We start from the raw sequence: 25,335 nt of genomic DNA, 5'->3' as shown, positions 1-25,335 counted from the left end.
TGTCTGATATAATTCTGCCAATCTCTTTTCATGCATTAACAAATTTTCTTGAAGTGTTTTGCTTCATTTCACAAATATCATTTCCAAATCCTATTTAAGGTTATTGTATGCCCCTCTTCTTCTGCCATTTCTTCTTTCCCTTCAGTTGTCTACCCTCTATTTTGTCAACTTTGTTGACCTCCTTTTTCATTTACTGTTTTGCTAAACCAGGTTTTCTTTCCCAACATTCCCAGTGTCATTAGAATATTTTTCTAATATTTAATGTGTTATCAAGCTCTTTTACGGGAAGAGTCTGCCAATCATGTACTACTTCAGAGAGCAGGCATACCAGAAGTTCAACATTATCCATTATTGCATCTGTGTTAGTCAAAGGCTTATTTATGTTCAGCTTAAAAAAGTGTCAGAAATACCCTAATTGTCTATGGGATCTGAAAACAGATGTAAAGATCCCTGCTCCTCCTTTGGCAGGTCCATTTTTTCTAATGGTAATACTGTAACCATTTTTCATTAACCTAGTCATCCAAGCATTTCTCAGGCAGTATTATGATGATATGGCAAGCTGAAGACAACCATGGCATTTATCCTGGTGACATATATGAGCAGATCCATGCATTTGATACATGAAGTCTCAGTTATGTTTTAAATGAGTTTACATTCTGAATGGATTTCAGTGGTAGTTGAATGTGATTCCTTCCTCTCAATTATTAATTTATTCTTATGCTACCAGTTCATTCATTTCTCTCTGTATTTTGAGTGTTCTTGGCTACTATACTATTGGACTGCTTTGTTGCGTAATGCACAGTCCTCTGTACAACTGAGTTTCTCAGGCTGCTTGTACCAAATACCATCCACCAAGCACCAAAAAAAGTGATTTGGGTTTCCAAAGTTAGAACTCCTGACTAAACTCCACTCACTTCTCTTTTATGATGAACCTCAGACTCTTGCAGGTTGCTGTTAAAAATACCAATGAGAAAGATGCACGATAACATGCAATATGTGCAGGAATGAATACAAGAAAACTGAATCCACAAATATGAAATGTGCAAAACAGAATTTCAAAAGCAATATGTATAAGAAGGAATACAAGAAAACTGAATCCACAAATATGAAGTGCACAAAACAGAAAGCCACAAACACAGAATTACAAACCAAGCTTGTTGCATGTCCATGGAAGGAGATTTGCCATTTACCTCTCTTTGGTTAATATAGCAACTTTATAGCTGCATAACTGTGGAGAAAGTGCAAATACCTCTCAAGACAAAATGTGCTCCTTCACCCCATCTGTAGCACTTTGTTACACCAAACTAATTTACATCTGTGGTTAAAAACACTGAAAACAATTCATCAGTCAGGCAAAATCAGAAATAAAGTCATACATTTCAAAATGCATTTGGTCTATATCAATTTGTTGAAGGTTCACTTCCATGAACCTTTCTTCATCGACCCAAAACTACTGAATGTTCAGTTCCATGAATGCTCACATTGAAAAAATATTTCACCAGTGAAAGGAAGCATTTGGTCAATAATATACAGGAACACACATCATAGTTTGTCAAACCCACCCAAGTGGGGGGTTGCGCCTCCACCTCCCAACTATATATACCAATTCTGAGATTGCACTACAGTAGGGAAAAGGGCATAATTGTGTTGTTGGCCAACTGCTTCCTTTCCCTACTTAAATCTTCTGTGGTTTTGAACGTTCCATAGTTTTGGCTGATGAAGAAAAGTTTAAGGAAATGAACCTTCGACAAACTGATATATGCCCAGTTCATTAGTATTGAAAAGGTTCCCTACAACAAAGAATAAAAATTGCAATGGACACAAAAAACTTTGCAGAAAATGTACCTCACAACTGATTTCAGTTATATTGGTTTTGATGAAATTGCAGTTGAGAATGTGCATCAGCTCAACAGGGAAGTGTTCAAATAAACTTACTGCACTGAGATAAAGTCAAATGCAGGCTATGAGTTGTGTCGATCATTCTTCTTAATTTCTTATTCACGATATAGGTAGGCAGGTAGTAGGCTATCGGCCCAAGGGCTTACGTAAGCCTAGCCAATAAGGTTCCCTGGCTTACGCCACCCGAGAAAGTTATTTTCCTGTGCCACTGTCGAGCAGATTCACACAAGTGTTCCCCGTGGTGTATTTCCTATTTCCCATCCACTCATCAAGATTTTTCTTGAAGAGTGCTAATGAAGAACTTTGCTTGACAAAGATGGGTTGGCTGTTCCAGAGTATGGGAAGTTTCTGGGACAGGAATCTATCCCTCCAGCATGTCTTGTTTATTGTGGTGACAAAGTTTAGGTCCCTAGAGCGTGTAGCTCGGAGGGGTTGGGATTTCTTTAGGTGTAGCATGTCTAACAGCTCTGGGTTTGACATAGGTTTATATGTTTGGCAGAGATCTCCTCAGAGTAGGAGATATGCTACGGAGTACAGCTGGAGTTTTTTGAGCCGGTCAGTGTAGGGCATTTGTTTGAGGCCAGTAATCCTCTTTGTGAGGTACTTCTGTGGCCTTTTCAGCTGCTGCAGATGTATTGTGAGGTACATTCCAAAAGGGACGTTGCACTCTATAATGGGTCTAATGAGTGTCGAGTAGAGAGGAACAATGACCTCTTTTTTCCTGGATGAGAACCCTTTTATGATGAGGTGTGCCATGTAGAAGGACTTCCTGACTACTGTGGTGATGTGACTATCAAAAGAGAGACTACTGTCCACCTGGGTCCCAAGGTCTCTTATCACACATTCGGTGTTAAGTAGATTGCTGCCTATGTGGTAGTTTATGGGTACAGAGTTTTTACCAAAGGGGATGACACTGCACTTTTTGGCATTGAGCTTCAGGCCATGGCTCTGACACCAGGCATCTGTCTCAGTGAGGCCCTTCTGTAGGATGTCCACATCATTTGGGGACTTGACTATGGCTCTTAGTTTGCAGTCATCTGTGAACTTCATTAGCCAGAGGCCTTCTGTGTTAGCCTGTACTTCAGAGAAGTAGATACCAAACAGGAGAGGTCCCAGGACGGAATGTCACTGCTTTGAGGTCAGATTTGGAGTCTGCAACTTTTACAGTGTGGGTTCTGTCAGTGAGCCATTTTGAAAGCTGAAGGTTTTCCACTATGACTGGGTGAAGGGCTGGATAAAATATTTGAGGAGAGGCATATTAAACATAGTTTCATAAGCTCTGGTTACTTCTACATATGCACAGCTACTGGCTAGAGAAGGAAAACAAGTGGAAGAGTGGGATTTGTTCCATCTGAAGCTAATAGCAGGTAAGTCAATTGTTTGCCTCTTTATACTTAGCCTAGCTGTGCACATCTTTTCTTGTTATGGTGGTGGGAAAACTCTGTCAGGTATAAGCAGAGGTTTGGACTGGACAGGCAAAATGTGTTTTGCTCAGGATGTATGTGAGTCTAGAACATCCTGACCTGAAAATGTACCTTAGGGCAGATCAAGTGATGGCTTTGGTACAGCATTTTAATTATATATGATTTGTAAACTTTCTGGCCACAAAGGTGTCCAGACACAATCAACTCAGAAGCCTACACTAGCTCATTTATTTATTTTATTTATTTATTTCATTTTATTTTACATTTGTTGACCGGGATAGTCCGACTGGATGCATGTCCATTTTCAGTGGAGGCATTACATATTACAAACAGACTATTTGCAGAGATTACATAAGGAAGCAAGATAAACAAGTTCCACAGGTTACAGTTAATCCTGAGCACAAGTCAGGATTAAATTAAATTACACAGTAAACTGGTTAGAAGATTTTTACACATTCTAGAGAGTGTTAGCCAGGCTTGATACATTGACATAGCCAGTTAAGTGACAAATGTTGTTGGAGTCTAGTTTTAAATTGACCTAAGGTGGAAAGTAAGGTAATATCAGCTGGAAGTGAGTTCCAGGATCTACTTACAGAGTTTGCAAAGAGAGAATCACCGGCTGTGTTATTAATTTTGCTAGTCTGAATTAGTAGTTTGTTAGAGGATCGGAGTGGTCTAGGACTGTTATAGGGGGTGATAATATTTTTAAGTGCAGGAGTATTGTCCGGATTATAGAGGATTTTATAGGCCATAATCAGTTGGTTACACTGGATTAGGCTGGGTAGTTCAAGCCACCCAAGCTGATTTAGATTGATGCAATGATGTGTCCTAAAAGGCAGCCCAGTGGCGAACCTGGCAATGTGAATGTTGCAAATTGAGAGTTTGTTAAGGACAGTGTTGTTTAAATTCGAGAGTAGAGGGGATGCATACAGAAGGGTTGAAAGAAGGTGAGAGCGAGCTATGGCAATTTTAGCTGGAGGGGTTAGGAAGGCTTTTATTCTGTAAAGTGACCGTAGTTTTTTATTGATGGCTTTGATAGTTTGGTTAACATGTAGGTCAAATTTTAGATTATTGTCTATGATGACACCTAATAGTTTTGTAGAGGGGTCAGGGGAGATTATTGTGCCATCATTTGATTTTATGGTAAAGGTGAAAGCGGTAGACCTATGTGTTGGTGAAAATAACAGCATTTTAGTTTTTTTGGGATTTAGGATCAGACGATGTTCAGAAAGCCAGTTTTCTATCATATTAAAGGTGGTCTGGGTAGCTGACCATAACTCTGCTGGAGATGTGGCTGAGCAAATCAGAGTAGAGTCATCAGCATATTGGATACAGCTGACTTTTGGGATGACAGTATAAAAGTCGTTAATGAAGATGGAGAACAGCAAGGGCCCTAGTATAGAGCCTTGTGGTACTCCAAGGGTGTTAGGTAGAAGGTTAGAGAGTTTGTTCTGCCAGAGGACAGCCTGCTGTCGACCATTCAGGTAGGATTGAAACCATTGAAGGGCTCTAGTATCTAGACAGAATGTTTGCAGGGTGTGGATTAAAAGTTGGTGATCAACCATATCGAATGCCTTGGAAAGATCCAAGAAGAGGGCTGAGGATATATAATTATTGTTGCAATTATGGTTTATGGTGTTGGTAAAGGCTAGGAGGGCTGAAGTAGTGCTGTGATGAGGACGGAAGCCATGCTGAGTGTCTGCCATAAGGTGATTCTGGATTAGGTGGTGCATGAGTTGTCTATGAATACATTTTTCCATAATCTTTGCAAGTGGAGAGAGTATAGCTATTGGCCTAGAATTGGAGAATTTAGTAGAGCTGCCTCCTTTGTGAAGTGGGATTACATAGGATATTTTCCAGATGGTGGGAATTTTAGCTTCTACTATGGTTCAATTGATTAGTATTGAGACGGGGTAAGCAATAGCATCAGCTGATTTTTGTAGGTACTCGGCAGGGAGTTGATCAGCAGAAAGTGTAGTGGGTTTTAATTTTTTGATCAAGGCATGGATAAGTGAAGTGGTGACTGGTTGGAAGCTGAACACGAATAGGTTTCTAGGGGTGCTACTTTCAGGACCAGGGGAGCTAGGAGGTAGTTGGCTAGCTAGGGCTTGAATTGTCTCAGTAAAGAATTGGTTAAAACTGTCAGAAACATCTTCAGGGGCTTTATCAATAGTAGCAGCAGGGATTGTGGTTGAAGTTTGTCCAGGATGTAGTAGATTATTTAAACCTGCCAAAAACATCTGAGGGTTATTTTGATTTACTGTCTGTAAATTACAGTAGTATTGTTTTTTGTCTTGTAAAATTGATTTTTGGTTTTGTTCCTGGATTGCCTGTATTTAATGTGATCTTGAGGGTCTTTAGAAGAACGCCATAAAGCCCATGCTTTGTTTCTAAGGGTAATTTTGAGTTTAGACTCTTTAGAAAGCCATGTTGCAGTTTTTGCCTTGGTTCTCTTTGAACGAACAGGTGCATGCAAATCAAGGATCTCAAGGAATTTGTTGTTAAAGTATGCTACTGCTTCCTCTAAGGGGAGGTGTTTTAGAATAGACCAATTACATGAGTTTAGTTCTTGCTGGAATTTGGTAGGGTCAAAGTATATAGTTAGGCATTGTAAGGGTAGCAGTCTCACTGAGCAGGGATAATTTTGAGATTATATCGATAATGCACCAGGTTTATGTGGACAGCACAAGACAACTTACAGTCTAAGATGGTATCCTGCCATCTCTTCTGTCATTAGGTGAGTTATATTAATGGCAGGTTTTCAGTCTTGCTGATGCAGAAGCTCCTTATCTGAAAATGTGTGCACACAGGTAATTCCTGATCAAAGCTTGGATAGTTCTGTTATTTCCAACACTATCACCAGTCTGTTGCAAATATGATATCATTAATATAGGGTCCTGGTTTAGTTTATTTTGACTTTGCCCAAAACTGGATGATTTAAAAAATGGATCTGAAGGAGGTAGTGGGACTGTTTGGGGATGCTCTTTTCATTTTTATGGAGAAAACTGGGTATGGTCCTCTATATTATAGTCCCAGGTGGCTAAGTCATGGCTTACTGAGTACCCCTTATCAAAATGGCATTCTCATTAAAAAAAAAAAAAAAAAAAAAAAATATATATATATATATATATATATATATATATATATATATATGTCGACTTTAGATAATTGAAATACCACTTACCCGACTTTTAAATCGCTGAAATGAAAGCACTGAAAATCCATTTAAACGAACACTGAAATCACAGACAAAAAAATACAGGTAAGTATTATGTGTTACTAATAATTATGTCAGCGTGTTTTTGATCATACTATTGTTTGTACATATTAGAATTTTTCTCTTTGCAATGCCATGAAAATGAATTGTCAGTTAACAATGGAAATAAATTGTTAGATATAAATACTTATTATAAATATCTGAGTCTAAGATCAGTAAGCTGGTTCTGCAATGGTTGTAAGATGCCCAGTGCAGGTTCTTGACCCACCCCCTCACCTAACTTCCACAGAGACGTTGTCAGGCAGCAAGATGTAAGCAAAAACCAGCTGCTAGTTCACACAAGCTCACCAAAAAGGTATCACTCCAGGGGGACAGTTGAAAAGGTAACCATTTGAAATGTTGGGACCTTCTAGGATGAGTCCTGAAACATGAAGACTGAATGTTGAAAAGCGGACTTACATATACCAAGTCCGAGATGGCCATTTCTCAGAATATTCCCTTTTCTCTAAGGTATGGCAATCTTGTACTTGCATATATATTTGGGGTGTGTGGGGGCTTGCTTCCCTACAAAAAAAGAAGTTTAAAGGAGAGACCAATTTTCAAGATTCAGTTTTTTACCTGGGTTTTTGGTCTTTTTTTTTTTTCAGCTTGTCGGTTGTCTACATTTCGAGTGTCAACATTTCGATAAGAAGCCTTTGGCATGCTGATTCTTGGCATTTTGAACCTCAGGCAACTGACACTTAAGAAGTCAAACTTCCTCTATACTTATACATATTATAATTTACTCTGTAAATATACCAGACAAAATTCAATATAAAGAGAAAACAGATGGACACTGAGCTATAAATATTCAAAACCCTTTTGTCTACCACATATCAAACACAAGGGAAACTACACACAACATTATGCAAATGTCAGACTCTTATCACGAGTTAACATAATTCTATACAACCATCACAACAGTGAAGTGGGGTGGAAGGTTGGCATAACTGTTTACCTTACAGACATTTGGTGCAGGGTTTGATACTCACAAAGGACAATTGGCTAGGCTTAAAATGGCCCATGAGAGCAGTTAGCCTAGTACTAATCTATATACCTATCATCCCAGAGCCATTTTATGAATTACAGACCTTTAAAAGAAGCATGCCTTTGACACAATTCCATATATGGAGTGGGGGCCTGAGTCTTATAATTAGTTTCCACTTTTTGTCTTAAAACATCATATAATATTCCTTTGGATCCATTTGCATACAGTAAGTACCAGTACTTTTGGTCACTGTGGCTAAAACAGTGGTTTATTAGTTTTTTTCTAAAACTGTAGCCTTCAATAATTGATGTCTACATTCCTCTGGGTTAAGTGAGCAAAGAACACCAAGCATCCCAGAACAGCAGCCATTGTTTTACTGTTGTTTAGTTAACATTGTTATTGTGAGTAAAATAGATTTTTAATTAAAGGTGCTAGTTAAATGGCAGATTATAGCCATTGTCTGATACTGACGTTGCACATATTTTTTTCTTAATCTGAGGTCACTTAGTGTCCAGGCTGCTTTATTACACGTTTTCCCCAACATAATTATACTTGTCCCCTCATGAATGTCAGGTCTGTTTACACTACATTAAAAAGGCAAAAATGAAGACTTTTTTGTGCAGATAGTGCAGTATTGCTGTACATCTAGGAAATTATAAACATTTAATTGCTTTTGTGGTATGCTCAACTCTCTGCTACAGTTTAATACAAAGTCATTGCAACAAGAGAAAAAGAGATAAATCCTAGATTTCACCACTCATTTTTTTCCTTGCCTGTTTGCATTAATGCAGTGAATGGTAATAAGCAATATATATATTTTTATCAGGTCCACTTTCTAATTTCAAAATACTGAAATCCCAAATTTCAGTATTCCGAAACCACAAAGCCGAAAACCCAACCAAAACTCACAAACTCGAAAACATACAACCACGGAATTCAAAATCCTGCACTCACGCTACACATACAGCACATACATAAACATACACAAACCCCCCCCCCACAATCAAACAAACTAATCTAAACTACATATAAGCGTGGGGGGGCAAGCCTCCCTGCACCCCCATGTGGGGGGCTTCGACCCCCACCCCCCTACTTATATATTCTAACTCCAAGATCGCACAAACAGTAACACAAATGAAACTCACACACACACATCTTACAGTCCCTCAAACATACACAACAGTCACAACACACACTGACACACACTAAACCCCTAAACAACATACTAACACACACAAACTTACCAAAATAAAACCGAAACATCCACATTCCATACCAACGGAAGCCGAAATTCAAAATTTCGGTACTTCGGTATTTTGAATTTTGCGCTTCTGCCGGTTTCAGAAATGTGAGTGCTCGACTTTGTAAGTTTGAAATACTGAAATTCGGGATTTTAGTATTTCGAAATTACAAAGTGGACCCTTTTTATCAGCCTCTCTAAATGAATGATTTGCAGAAGGAAAAGAGACATTATTAAACAGAAGTATTTTACTGCACTTAGACTTTTTTAACTGTAAGGAATATGACAGGAAGAAAAAGCAGTATTTGCCAGTGTCGGCTGCTGATTTGCACTGCAGGTGAACTGCAGAGTTATTAGTTAAAGCTATGCGAACAGGGAGGGCAAGGTTCCAGGAATTCATTATGATTTATCAAAGAAATAATTCAAATCTCTAATGAATTCATTATGATTTATCAAAGCAAATAATTCAAATCTCTAATTAATTCATTATGATTTATCAACGCAAATAATTCAAATCTCTAATGCTTGAAGAGCTTTCACTGAATACTGCATAGAAAGGAAAAGAAAGTCTTTTTAGCAGAGGGCGGGTCGCTCTACATCACCCATATAGCTTCACAGATTCAGAGATTGCTACTAGGCTAATGACCTGGGGGCCTTTCTAAGCCTAGTCAAGTTTTCCCAAAAGAATAATGATGTCTTGTATCCCAATAGGAAGTTTAGGGCCAAGTATTTATAAGCTACCTCTATCCGTAAGGGACACGGGTATCAGGCTTGATATAAATTTCCTATTCCCCAGCCACTGGTCTAGGTTGTGCTTAGACTGGATAATAGATGCACCCAACTTCACATGGATGGGAAGATGGCGCCATAGCAGGTGCAGTCTCTGGGACACATATCTGTCTCACCAGTATGTTCTGGTTGAGTCACAGACAAAATTCAAGTACCTAGACCTTGTATTTCTGGTACTTTTTGACTTAAGAATACGTAGGAGATTCATAAGTGTGAGGTTTGTGGATGCCTTGTAAGCCAGGCATAGATCACTCCTCACCAATCTATAGGAGACTGAATAGAGGAAAAAGGGCTCTAAGATGTTCAGCATAAGGTAGGTTTGTTATGCCTTGAATTCCTTTTGTAAGGAACCTCTGAGGTCATTCTTTTTGCTGCATATGCCTGGTCAGATACATACCAAAGGGAGCATTGTACTCTATGATTGGTCTGGTAAGGGCCGAATACACTGGGATACTGACCTCTTTGGACCTAGGTGCCATGCCTTTACTTATAAGATGCACAACATAAAAGTATTTCCTCACTACTGTGGCTACATGGTGGTCAAAGGTAAGGCTACTGTCATACCCAGATCCCTAACCACTGGGTTGACTCTTAGGGGTGTACTATGAACACAGTAATTAGCCAGGATGGTTGACTTCCCAAAGGGTACAATTATGCAGTTTTAGCATTGAGTTTAAGACCATGGCTTTGGCACCATTTGTTAATAAGAGATAGACCTTCTTGAAGAATGCTGGTGTCTACAGGGGAGTTGATGATAACCCCCATCTTGCAATCACCTACAAACTTAGTCAGACATAAACCTTCAGCATTTGCTTCCATTTCAGAGAAATAGATGCCAAAAAGGAGTGGGTCCAGTACCAAGCCTTGTGGGACTCTGCTACTGAGTGGCCTCTTGATGGAGGTGGCCTCACCTGTTTTGACATCCTAGGTCCTCTTAATGAGCTAGATGGCTATACAGTGGGTGAAAAGCATTGATCAGGTCAAGGTAAGCTATGTGCACAGTCTTATCTTCATCCAATGCTTTGGTGACCTTCTCTAAAAAGTCCACCAGATTTAATAAGCATGACCTTCCTTTAACAAAGCTGAACTGTGATGGGTCCAGCATTTGCAGGTTACCTATGTCCTCACTTATATGTCCATGATGGTTCTTTCCATGGCATTACATATGAGGCCGGTAAGACTTATGGGCCTGTAGTTACTGGGATCAGTGGTTGGACTTCTTTTGTGCAGGGGAATAACTCCACCCATTTTCCATTCCTTTGGCACAAAACCTGACTGAAGGTTCCAGCTGAAAAATTATTCAAATGGACCAGAAAGGTCATGATTCATGCTATTTATTAAACATACCGGGATGTTGGGGGATGCCATTTACAGAAAGTTCTGTGCATCATTGTATATTTACCCTGAAGTTTCGGACATAGCTATAGAAAGCTTTGTGGTTGTCCTTTGCCTGAGAAGCTATTTTTTCTTAAAATGTAGCCTTTGAAGTATTAATTAACCCTCTTAGTTTCCTGTTTAGATTGGTCAGGGGACTTTTAGTATGTATGGCTTTGGTCCTCCTACACTTGGCCAAAATTATTTACCTTTTGTTGTACAACTGACTGATATTGTGATTCCAGCAGGGTGGCTTGTCTTCTGAGTTTGCCTTATTCTTAATATGAGTGGGCACAGCTCGCTCTATACAGCTATCAATATGACTGTAGAGGGATTTAGTAAATATCTTAGCAAATGCTATGGTTTTTACTGGGTTTGGGGGTGCTTGGAATTCAGCCAAGGTGTTGCTTAGTAGAGAGAGTGAGAGAGAGAGAGAGAGAGAGAGAGAGAGGTCATCCTTGGAATAGTTCCTAAAGTTTTTTTGTTTTGCTGGATCCCCAGATTTCATTTTTATTTCAAGTAATACTGCCTTATGGTCAGATCTGATGAGTGAAGACATTACACTGGGTGAGGAACATTGGCACCCCCATGTTTGTGAGTACAAGGTCAAGGGTGCTTGTATCCCTGGTAGGATAATAGACCAACTTTTCCGGGATGTTGGTATTATAAAGTTTAGGAATTTCTGGGCTTCTGCATTAGAAGTGGTATAGGATTCCCAATCTATAAAGGGGTAGTTGAGTTCCCCATGAATATCATATTAGAATAAATGGTGAGGCACTCTAGTACATTCAGATAGGTAGCATGGGTTTCCCAGGACATGCAGGGGGAGCTATTGGTTGCAAGGACATGGTATGAGACCCTGTTTGTGATGAGTTGCGCATGTATGAATTCCAGTGGATCATACATTTTAACTAGTCTGGGTATGAGGTTGGTTTTGATATAGACTAAGATTTCTCCACGTTTTGTTCCCTCATGTGCAGTAGCTGGTCTAAAGGTGTGAAAAGCATTATAAACTTGCATTGCTGGGGCACTCTCCATGACTTTAAAACATATCTTCATTGCTACACAGATGTCTACACTCTCCAGGGAGAGGAAGGCTTGCAGGGATTAGAGTTTCTTGTTAAGACTTATGTCATTGAGCAGTACCACCTTCAGATATTCCTTCATAGGTTCAGTTATGTCGATAGGTTTGTCAGTTTAGCATTACCTAAAAAAGGCACTATGGGGGTGGAAAAGGTCTTTGCCAATATCCAAAAGCCTAGAGGGGATAAATGTAGACCAGCACTGGCAAGTCAGTGTGGTCTGTGTCAACAGTGTCTTCCCCTTTGGACTGACCCTAGAAGCTAAGGAAATTGTTAAAAATTGGAGGGGTACATGTACACTCCCCCTTTTTTATATGTACCAACATCATGGTCACACAGCAGTGGAATTGTGACAACTTGGTTTTACTGAATAAAGAACCAAGTCCAGGAGAATGATGTGCCAAAAACAAAACCAATAAACAGGAAAAAAGCACCAGCAAGCCGTAACCACAAAAACATTTAATGTGTTCCACAGCAAGCAAAGCACAACACAGCACACACTGATAATGCTGAAACTGCTACCAGTTCATTTTTGTCTCCAACTTCATCAGAAAAATGCTGACAGTCCAAACTCCTCCCCATTTATACCTTTGCACACTGCCAAAACTTAAAATCATGTGACACTGAATTAAATTTTAACCCTTTCCTAAACATACCTTAAAAACAGGCATAATAAATATAACTTTTCCCTGTTTAAAACACTTTTAAATATCTAAAAACACACTTTCAAAACCTGCAGTAAATAAACAGATGGATATAAAAAATTAATGCATGTTAAAAATGAATAAATGAATGCAAAAAAATCAAGTAAAATCAATCTTGTTGAACAATGGTTCAAACCACGTGTGTGAAATTCATAACTTCGCTGCACTTAATTTTAAAACTAGGGCTAGGGAGACCATGTCATTCAAACCCGGCCACCTATTGGCTTCTAATACCAGTTGCCAGTAAACCTCTCTATATTCCAACATGGTCTCCCAAAAACCACCCCTATCATCCATTACCACTTCATCTAATACAAAAAAAGTGTAAGAAGCATCTTCACAGCTCAAAGTGTGTTCATATAATGCGTTTCTGTTGTTACCCCTCTTAATGTCGTAAAGGTGTTCATATATTCTTTTCTTTAAACACCTTTCCATCTTACCTACGTAAAACGCTTTACATTTCTTACAGGTTGCAATGTAAACAAGTCCCTTACTTTCACAATTAAAATAGGATTTAGAGGTAATGTGTCTATTCCTGTCACTGACCGTAATTTCAGAAGTATCAGCTATAAAAGGGCATTGTTGGCATGCTCCACACTTAAAGGTACCCACTTTTCTAATTAAGTTTCCCCCAAGTTTGTTTTCCATAAGGTCCTTAATACATATACCTTTTCTGAAGATGAATTTTAGTGGAACATCAAATTTTAAATTCCAGTCAGAAAACTTGGAAAATCTGTTCCATTCCCTCTGGACAATGTCTATAATGACCTGCGCATCACCACTAAAATCCACAATAAAGGCATTCTCATAGGAGTCATTGTCCCCATTGTTTGTTACCCTTTCTTTTATACCTGTTATCACCTGAATGTAAAATTGGTGTAAATCTGTCCTTCCTATGCTGCAATACTTCTTCCTGGATTTCCTTAATCAAGGTCTCTGGGTATCCTCTTTCTAAAACATACATTTTGTAGGTCACACTTATCCAAAAAATCATTGTCATCAGAGGTCATTCGACTACCACGTACATATTGGCCCTTCACTAGTCCTTTCTTTTGGAAGTATGGGTGGGCACTAGAAAAGTGCAAAAATTAATTACAATATGTCTCCTTCCTGTGTACTTTTGATTCAAACCCATTACTACTCTTCCTAATATATATATTTTTTTGTGTCTTTCGGCTTTTCCCGGTTAGGGGTCGCCACAGCGGAACTCCGGTCCGCTAATGATTACTCTTCCTAATATGGACCTCCAAAAAGTCAATACTGACATAACCTATCTTATATGTGAATCTAAAATAATCAGTACTGTTGGAAATATGTTCAAAGAAGTTCATAAATTTCTCCTCACTATCTGTCCAAAATATACAGATATCTTCAAGGAAATGTTTGTATAGTGCCCAACAATCCTTAAATACTGAATTAAACACATAATTTTGCTCCCACCAAGCCATCACTAGGTTTGCATAAGTGGGGGCACACATGACCCCCATGGCAACTCCCTATCTGTTTATTTACTACAGGTTTTGAAAGTGTGTTTTTAGATATTTAAAAGTGTTTTAAACAGGGAAAAGTTGTATTTCTTATGCTTGTATTTATTATGCCTGTTTTTAAGGTATGTTTAGGAAAGGGTTAAAATTGAATTCAATGTCACATGATTTTAAGTTTTGGCAGTGTGCAAAGGTATAAATGGGGAGGGGTTTGGGCTGTCAGCATTTTTCTAATGAAGTTGGAGATGAAAACGAACTGGTAGCAGTTTCAGTGTTATCATTGTGTGCTGTGTTGTGCGTTGCTTGCTGTGGCACACATTAAATGTTTTAAGGTGGTTACGGCTTGCTGGTGCTTTTGTCCTGTTTATTTACTGAATAAAGGCTTTCAGTTAAACTGAAATGTCTTCAAATTGACACTTGCAGAGCTGTCACTGCTCGCCCCTGCACCTCCCATGTGTGCACTTAGAAACTACACTATCACTGATGTCTATGACAAACAGTTGCTGAGGAGGTCAACATCAGGAAGGTGAACTTAACCAATAGGGATCTCAATCACTTTACACATAACAAGGGTTAGGAAAACCCTGGATGAAAAACTTTATTATATTACTAACTACATAATGAGTGAAACACTCCTTTGCAATTTAATACTTTCACTCTGGAAACTGGAAACTATTTCAGTTTACTTTCATAAATATAATGAACTTGGCCTAATATTTATGAAGGACTGCAATATTGCTTATGTATTAACATTGTGTGGAGGTGTTATTTTATGGGAAATAATAAAAAAAGCCTTTGGACTGCTGTGAAAAATAATAAAGAGACATGACATTTATTCCTTTTATTTTTGCATCATTACCAATATCATTTGGGGAAGAGTTTGCATGTGCATATTGGAGCAGGACAGCAAACCAATGGACATTATTTTTAATTTTGATTCAGATATATAATGTTGCATCTCCTCAAAACCACTTTCTAAGATGCATGCACAGAACATCACTGATACTGCTTCAGAAGGAAGGGACATTACGTTAAAATGTGGATTAAATGAATCTTAACTATTGGGCAGACAGGAATGAGAATGTGCACTTAAATATTACAGCACATGGTCAAAATGTTGGCTACTTTCATGATAAAAACAGTACATTTGTTCATAATGACACCTAATGAGTGAAGAATATGTTTTGATATAAAATGTTGGCAAACCTTTTTTATATATTCAAATGGCTGCACCCCACATTTAATTTCCATATAGATATCATGCAATACAGTATAAGAATGGATTCAACTGTAACTGTGTTTTATCCCTTCCTCATATTCCCTCATGCATTTAACCACACATCTTTAACCACTGTTACCACAGTTCACATTTACTGCAAGTCAACAGTCAGCATCGACCAGTGCTTTTTTATTTTGTTTCAAATGGCATGAATATATTTTTGTTCTTATTGGTTCTTAGGTCATAGGTATATACTAGGCTAATGGCCACCAGGGCCTTTATAAGCCTAGCCATGCAACCCAACTTAATTGCATCCCTGTGTAACATGTGTGTCTTAATTGGAGGGAGCATGTTTGTTAGGATGGGTATGTTTGTTTGCAGGTTGCTAAAAAGTTATTTGGGAGGGCATATTAGTTAGGGAATGTTTACTGTCAGCTTACATCTATAAGAGACAAGGGTGCCAGCCTGGGAATGAATTTGCAATTTCCAATCCAATAGTCAAAATTATGTTTGAATAGGATTAGGGTTGGACTCCGCTTCACATATATGGGGAGCCTATTCCACAGAATGGGGATCCTTTGAGTCACATATCTATCTCACCAGTATGTTCTACTTATGTTGCAAGCAAAGTTCAAATCCCTGGATCTAGTGTTCCTGGTCCTGGTTATTTTCTGGATGTGCAAAAGCACCATCAGAACTGACTCTAAGGATGCTTTATAAGCCAAACACAGACTGCCTCTCAACAACCTGTAGGATAGCTAGTATAGAGACGGGGCTCTAAGGCAATTGGTATAGGACAGTGTATTAATACCCTGGATTGCCCTTGTTGAGGAGCCCCTGTGGGTATGCCAGCTGCTGCATATACCTAGTCAAGTCCTTGTCAAAGGGAGCACTGTACTCAATGATGGATCTGATAAGGGATGAGGGCAGAGGTACTATAACTTCTTTGTACCTGGATGCCATACCCTTACTTATAAGTTGGGTGACAGAGAATGCTTTTCTTACTACCTTGGCTATGTGATGGTCAAAGAGTAGATTACTATTGACATATATTCCCAAATCTTTAGCTACTGGGTTAACTCTTAATGATGTCTCATCAATGGAGTACTTTGCCTAGGTAGACATTTTCCCAAAAGGCACTACAATGTACTTCTTTGCACTGAGTTTTAATCCGCCGCTTTGGCACCAGTCATTTGTCTGTTAGACACTCTTGTTGGATGTTAGTGTCAAGGGGAGAATTTATGATTGTTCCCAATTTGCAGTTAGCTGCAAACTAGGTAAGCCAGAGGCCCTTGATACTAGCCTTGACCACTGAGAAGTAGACAAACAGGAGTGGGCCCAGTATGGAGCCTTGTGGTACTCCACTGGTGATCTGCCTCTTGGTAGAGGTGGTCTCACCCAACATGACTTCTTGGGTCCTATCTGTCAGCTAGCTGGCAATCCAGTGAGTTGTAGAGGGATTTATCCCCTAGTGTGGTGAGTTTGCCAACAATACCTGAGTGAGATATTGTGTTGAATGCATACCTCTCAACCTCTTAGAGCAAGAAATCTGGACAAAGCCATAAATAAAAGTGGGATAAAGGCCCAAAATAGGGACAATTTTTAAATATTGCTCTTACAAACTTAGAAAGTTGATAGAATTACAGGTTTTGCATTAACACAAATTTTCTGAAGGGTATGAAGTCTGAAACCCAAATGTCTGTCATTATTTTCTAGCTTTAGGTAGTGGTGCTGTGGTAGCGTTGTCGCCTCACAGTTAGACGTTGCCTGTTGAATTCTCAGTTAGAGCATCTTCTGTGTGGCGACATGCGTGAATGGGCGTTCCTTCATTGAAGGTTGTGCGTTAGGCCCGGCAAGCCTGCACGTAAAAATCTACTGCCAATCATTAGCGGACCGGAGTTCCGCTGTGGCGACCCCTGACCGGGAAAAAAGCTGAAAGAAGAAGAAGTCTTTAATAATTTGCCACTAATTTGCCAGAAAAACACAATTTTATGAAAAACAGACCAAAAATATGAGGCAAAAATCTGGACATTCTGTGAAAATCTGAACAGTTGAGAGGTATGGTTGAATACCTTAGCCAGATCTAGGTAGGCAGTATGCACCATTTTCCCTTTATCAATTGCCTTGGTTACCTTGTCAAAGAAGTCTACAGGTTAAGTAGACATGATCTTCTTTTGGCAAAACCAAACTGGGATGGGTGCAGTGCCTGTAGATTGCCAATTTTGCTGATCTTTTCCATGATAATTCATTCCATGGCTTTACATATTAGACTAGTCAGACTAATTGGCCTGTATTTTCTGGGTCAGTTGATGGTCCACCCTTGAGAAGGGGAATAACCATTGCTGTCTTTCTCTCACTTGGTATGTATCCTGTTTTTTAAACAAGAAACATTTTTATTAAATTATCATTTATGACATAGGCAATCTTACATTTATATAAAAGAAAATAAACCATTCCAACACAATCTCAGTTGCAAATATTATACCTTACAAACCATGCCAACACAACTGTAGCTGTAAACATTATACATCACTTATGATATATACAGCCATTGTCAGTCAACCATTACATAGCTCATTCAAATCCTGCCATCTTTTACAGCCCGTTCCTTCTCTGCATGTATTGCTCTACACTTCCCATTTTTTCCTATGTAATTTGCTCCTACACTTTTCTAAAAATCCCATTTCCAGTTGTTTTATCTCTTTACCATCTTCGCTACTTCTAGTAAAGTTGGTTTAGACTTTGATTTCCATTTTCTAGTAATTGTTTATTTGGCAGTCATCATAATTAGACTCAGCAAGGCCTTACTATGTCTAGGCAATTCTGATTCTGTATCATACCTTAAAAGAATAATTTCCTTAGTTACACCAATTTGCTCACCCAGCATCTCCAACAGAGCAGTCTGCAGGGAATCTTTAAAATCTGCCAACTCATTATACTCCCAGAAAATATGGTCCCAGCTACCTGTTTATTCGCTATCACATCTACAACATTTTCTGTCTACCTGAGGAAAAATTCTTTGGAGTTTATTTATTTTTATTTTTTCAGCAGAGGCCCGGGGAGAAAAGCTCCAGCCTAAGCTTACATACAAAATCTTAACATCAAGTAATAGAAATTAGAGGCAAAAAAATGAGTGGTAACACATTTACAGGATAAAAATATAAAAACAAAAATATATATAAAGTATCAAATAGAACAGGACTTTAAACGCTTAAAAATATACAAATATGTGGAGGAACATAACATTAGTTAGGAAATTAAGTAGGGAGAATTACTTGGGCAAAGTAGTGCATAGTTAGTAATACTTCTGTGGTGAGAGTTGCAGCTAGGAATGTAACTACTTAAAGAGAAGCATTGTTGTTAGAAGGGATATGTTAACAGAGTTAGTATGTACAGCCAAATTGTATAAGTAATACTAAGTTAATAATTAATCTGGCGTGTTACATGTGCAAAGCCAGTATTCAAATAACTGCCTTTTAAGAGATATTTTGAAATTATTAAGATTGCTTATGAATCTAATACTATGTGGAAGGGTATTCCAGTTTTTAGCAACAAAGTTAGAGTAAAGAGAGTTGCATGCTGTATCGGATACTTTGGTTACTTGGAGTAAGTCTTTGTTAGATGATCGAAGACGACAAATGTTAGAGTAGGGTTGTAGAAGATTTTTTAGGGAAAGTAGGTTGTCAGGATTGTGCTTTATTTTATGAGCCGTTATTAACTGGTTATAGTTCATAACATGAGGTAGTTCCAACCAAGAAAGATTATTTAGGCATTGACAGTGATGGGTTGAATGTGTGGAATTTGTTGCAAATTTGGCAATCTTATTGTAACATGATTCTAATTTACTTAGTTCTGACTTTTTTAGGTTGGTAAGTATGGGGGATACATATAAGAGTGAGGAGAGAAGGTAGGTTCTAGCTATGGCTATTCTTGTAATGTCTGTTAAGAATTTTTTGTAGTAGGTTTAGATGGGTGAAAGATTATAAATTTAATTTTATTAGGGTTGAGAATGAGTTGTGAGTTTGCTAGCCATGTTTCAATATCAGAGAAGGCTTTTTTGTGACTGTAAGAAGTTGAGTTATTGTGGATGCTGCACATGAGGTATATACTTGGGGTATAAAAATACTTATGCAAACACTTCCAAGCAAAGATCCTAAATCTGTTAGACTTTGTTGCATATTTGTGAGACATACATGTATCTCCCCATTGTTTCTTTGTGAATTATCCAATCCATCTTTTCCCAATCCTTTCTAATCTCTTCTGATTGATTCTTATAGTTGATTCTTACAGTTATGCAATATTTTATATGCCCTAATAATTATTCCTTTCTTAATGGCAACTTCTGTTCTAGATTCTACTAAAAAAATCTACCAGGACTGGCCTATCATTTAGCCCCCCCCCCTATTTCTTTCTCTTTCCTTATACTCTGATATCAATCCTTGATAGGGAAGGCAATCTCTAGCCTGCACTCCAAATAAGGTCCTGGTGTCTTCCCATTCAATTACCTTTCCCTCTCTAGTTATTTGTGCCCAATATCATGGCTCTTTTGCCAGTTTTCTGTAATAAATTCCATCCCCCTCTTGCCTATTGTCTGTATCCCTAATTGCAATCATCCCTATCAGCAGAATCTCCTTTCTCTGTTCACGTTGGCTTAGTTCTTGGAATACTTTTTGCTACTTTATGAATATAATATTCTCTATTATTGTTATTCTCCTTAAAGGTCTGCATCCAAATTTCCAGTCTCTCCTTGTTTCTTGAGCTTTCCCCCATTTCATCATCATCACTTTCCACTTTGAAATATAATTTTCTGCATGTGCTATGTATAGGAGCCTTAACTGTGTGTCTCTGAAATACCCCTTCAAATCAGATAATCCCAATCTGCCCTGTTCTATTGGAGGAATAAGCTTATCCCACTTGACTCTTGCCAACTTCCTCTCCCAGATAAAATCCTTCAGCTCTTTATTAATTGCTATCCTCAACTTCTCCTCTGGTTGATAAAATATGCCTGACCTGTGTATAAGACTAAAGGGGACTAAAACTATTTCAACTGCTTGTTATCTTACTATCGATATCCACATAACAGAGCTTCCATTTTCTCAGTTTTCTTATTATCTTTTGTTTGGTCTCTTCTCACATATCCTTAGCTGCTACACTGGAATCATTTTTAATCCATACTTCTAAATACTTCATTTTATCATGTCCCCATAAGTATGGATATGTCTGAACCAATTTGTATGAGGGTACATAATTTACTGCTATTGCCTTTGTTTTAGCTTCATTAGTTTTGTATTCCAAAAAGGTTTGAAACTGTCTCAATATATTTTACAGTGCTGTAATTTTCCTTTCTCATTTTGTCAGATATAAAATAATGTCATTTGCAAACAGAGCCAGCTTTTATTGACTACAATACCAATTCTTCTTCTCTTTCAGCTGTTCCCATTAGGGGTAACCACAGTGGATCATCTGTTTCCATTTCTTCCTGTCCTCTGCATATTGTTCTGTCACTCCAACCACCTGCATGTCCTCTCTCATCACATCCATAAACCTTATCTTAGGCATTCCTCTTTTCCTCTTACCTGGCAGCTCCATCCTTAGCATCCTTTTCCCAATATACCCAGCATCCCTCCTCAGCACATGTCCAAACCAATGCTATCTCGCCTCTCTGACTTTGTCCCAAAACCGTCCAACCTGAGCTGACCCTCTAATATACTGATTCCTAATCCTGTCCATCCTTGTCATACCCAGTGTAAATCTTAACATCTTTAACTCTGACACTTCCAGCTCTGACTCCTGCCTTTTTGTCAATGCCACTGTCTCCAACCCATACAACATAGCTGGTTTCACTACCCTCTTGTAGACCTTCCCTTTCACTCTTACTGGTACCCGTCTGTCACAAATCACTCCTGACACTCTTCTCCACCCAATTCCACCCTGCCTGTACTCTCTTCTACACCTCTCTTCCACACTCACCATTACTCTGAATTGTTGATCCCAAGTACTTAAACTCATTCACCTTCACCAGCTCTACTCCCTGCATCCTCACCATTTCTCTATTCTCCCTCTCATTTACATACACATATTCTGTCTTAGTCCTAATGACTTTCATTCCTCTCCTCTATAGAGCATATCTCCACCTCTCCAGGGTCTCCTCAACCTGGCCCCTACTCATACTACAAATCACGATGTCATCTGCAAACATCATAGTCCATGGGCCCTCCTGTCTGATCTCCTCTGTCAACCTCTCCATCACCACTGCAAATAAGAAAGGGCTCAGAGCTGATCCTTGATGTAATCCCACCTCCACCTTAAATGCATCTGTCACTCCCACTGCAGACTTCACCACTGTCACACTACCCTCGTACATATCCTGTACCACTCTTACATACTTCTCTGCCACTCTTGACTTCCTCATACAATAACACAATGCAACTCCTTCTGACCTTCTCTATATTTCTCCATCAACACTCAGAGCAAACATTGCATCTGTAGTGTTCTTTCCCGGCATGAAACCATACTGCTGATCACTAATCATCACCTCCCTTCTTGACTTAGCTTCCACTACTCCTTCCCATAACTTCAAGCTGTGACTGATCAGTTTTATCCCTCTGTAGTTACTACAGCTCTGCACATCACCTTTATTCTTAAAAATGACTACAATACCAATTATATGCTTGAATTTCTGAGTCCCTTATTTTCTTTGCCAGTGCTTGTAAATATAATATAAATAACAAAGGGGAGAGAGGACACCCCTGCCTGGTTCCTCTGCTTAACCAGAAATTATCAGAGAGGACCCCACCACCTTTAATTTTTACATCTGATCCCTTATATATCCTCCTAATCAACCTTATAATTTTATCAGGGAATGCAAATGTTTCCATTGCTCTGCTCATAAAGTCCCAGCTTACTCTGTTAAATTCTTTCTCTGCATCAAGAGCCACCACCAACAGTGATGTTTTCTTACATTCTGCTTCCCTCTGAATCATCAGTGTTCTGTTAATGTTGTCAAATGTTTGCCTCTCCTCCACAAAACCTCATTGATCCAAATCTAACAGGTTTGGCATCACTTTAGCCATTTGTTTAGCCATTATAGACACAAACACTTTCTAATCATAGTTTAGTATTGAAATGGGCCTGTATAATGCTGGATCTGATGGATTTTCACCCTCTTTAAGTATTACAACTATAACTGCTTTCTTCCAGGATGTTGGTACTTCTCCTCGTAAAATATTGTTAAACAAAACCTTTCAGATCTTTATCAGTTTTGTCCCTCCTAGCTTCCAAACTTCCATAGGAATACCATATATTCCTGGGGAGTTTTCTGTAGACCAGTGATACATCACCATTTTTATCTCATCTCGTCCTATCCTAACTGTTAGTAATTGAGCCTCCTCTGCCTCTAACCTTTCATAATTAATTTTTCTATAAATATTTTCATTTGTACCGTTTCTTGATTTCTATACTTCTTTGCTTTATACAGACTTTCAAAGAATTTCCAGAATATTTCTAATACTTCTAAAGGATCCTTTGTTATCTTCCTTTCTTGATTTCTATACATCTCTGCTTTATACAGATTTTCACAGAATTTCTAAAATATTTCTAATACTACTATGTGATCCCTTGTTATCTTCCTTGTTATAGGGTCCCTAAGCTTGGTGACATCCCTTTCTACTTTCTGTTTCCTGAGTTGCTATGCTAAAAGTTTTTGTGTTCTAGAGCTATTATCAAAAACAGCTACTTAACATCAATCTTTCTAAACTCATCTATCACAGCTATCGAGATAATCCCTTATTTTCTGTTTAGCATTCTGCAGTTGCTCCCTTTTCTCCCTATTTTGCAATAATTTAACATTTGTCAGTCTCTCTAAATAAGTCTTGTTACTTCTTAACCATATCCCCCTTTCTTTTATTTCCACCGTATTTTTAAACTGCACCTTAATTGTATCCCTAATTATACTTTCAAAAGAAATTTCTATCTACTCTAATAGCTTCTGAATAATTTCCGCTATCCATTCCTTGAATTCCTATATTTTCAACAGATAAATTGGAAAGTTCCAGTGTCTCATTTTTACTTCATTACTCTACATTTTTATTTTACTTATTATTGGTGCATAATCTGAAATAGTTATTGGATGCATATTAAGACCTTCAATTAAATGCACATGTTCCTGTGAAATGTAAATTCTATTTAGCCTAGCCCACTTTTGTATCTTGGGGAATAATATGTAAATTTACTGCCAAACTACTAGTACTGACAAATCTTCCATGCCAAATATTTTCATAAATGTTTTTAAAAATCTACCCTCCATTGTTATATTTTTCCTTCTGGACACCCCCCCCCCCAAGCCACATCTTCACTGTTGCAAATCAAATTCCATTCCTCACTTATAAGTAATATTCCTTGCTGAAAGCTGATTATTTCTCCCAGAGTTTTCTTAAGCTGCATTATAGTAGTTTTCAATGGAATATAAATACATGCTAGTCTAATTCTTCTCCCTTGACAGTAGAACCTTAGTACTACAAATCTATCATTATTGACTTTTTTATCCTCTTCTATTACTATTGGAGCTCCTCTTGCAATTAATATAAGTACTCCTCTCTTCCATTGCCCAAGGTATTCTGCTGAATAACCATCCTGTAAATCTTTCCATTACCAAATTTACTTGTTCAGTTCTTTCCAAATCTGTCTCCTGTAACATACCTATCTGCACTGTACATTTTTAATACAGTTCACAACTGATTCTTTTTTGCATTTATCTGTGAGACCATTAACATTTAAAGACATTATATAAAGCATCATATCTTTGAAAATGTATTATTCTCACCTTTTATGTATAACAGCTTTTTTATTAACTGTCTAGTTCCAGTTTTTGTGTTACATGCATGTACTGTTTGTCAGGTTAATCTTTTATACAATTGTTTCTTGTCATCTTCATTTGAGCGTATGTCACATCTTACAGAACTTTTTGTTTCATTGAAAACCCTCAATCAAAAATACACACACACACACACACACACACACACACACACACACACACACACACACACACACACACACACACACGCACACACACGCACACACACACCACACACACACAAAATACTCTCCCCCAAAACCTATAAACTTAATAAGACACAAAAATATGTACATCTTCAAATATTGAAGTTTTACCCTCCTAATAGGAACAAATGTTCCAAACTGACACCTATACACACAGACTTCAGCTAACCTAAAAGAAAGGTTAGCCATGCTAAGACGGATGCTGCAGCTTATGGTTCTGTTAAGTACTGTATGGTTTTGTCTTATCTTTATAGCTCTCTCAGCTGGGAAATCACTTGAATGCTTTCAGCAAACAATTTTTTCCAAGTCATTTCTCTTTATCAGATTGTCTGCTAGAGGCATGAAAACTAGAAACAATACTGTTTACTAGAAAAAAGCCTTATAATATTGATTTTTTTTTCATTTACATGCTTTCTCTTAAAACGTGTCACTAGTGTAAGCTAATGGTCTTAACCCAGTCAATAAGCAAGAATGAGAAAAACACACTCTTTTTTTTCTTTTGCAAGGCCCCTTTAACTATATTTATTTTTACATTTTAATGCCTACATTTCTTAAAATTGAACAAGGAGAAAGAAAAAAAAGAAAAAACAGGAGCACCTATTTACATTAGTATTCCCATTACACTTAAAAATAATTGGAGAAAACTTTACTTTATAACATGCAAAGAGAAGTATGCACTATTTAAGTAGTACTTTTGTCTTTTTGGCTTTTCCCAGTTAGGGGTCGCCACAGCGGAACTCCGGTCCACTAATGATTGGCAGTTGGTTTTTATGGTGTCGAGTTGCCAGCCCGATGCCCAACCTTCAACGAAGGCATGCC

Source organism: Protopterus annectens, chromosome 6.part0 (assembly GCF_019279795.1).
Source record: "Protopterus annectens isolate FY-2018-M chromosome 6.part0, PAN1.0, whole genome shotgun sequence".
Lineage (NCBI taxonomy): Eukaryota > Metazoa > Chordata > Ceratodontiformes > Protopteridae > Protopterus > Protopterus annectens.
The sequence above is the reverse complement of the archived record's forward strand: the minus strand, read 5'-3'. Positions refer to the sequence as shown.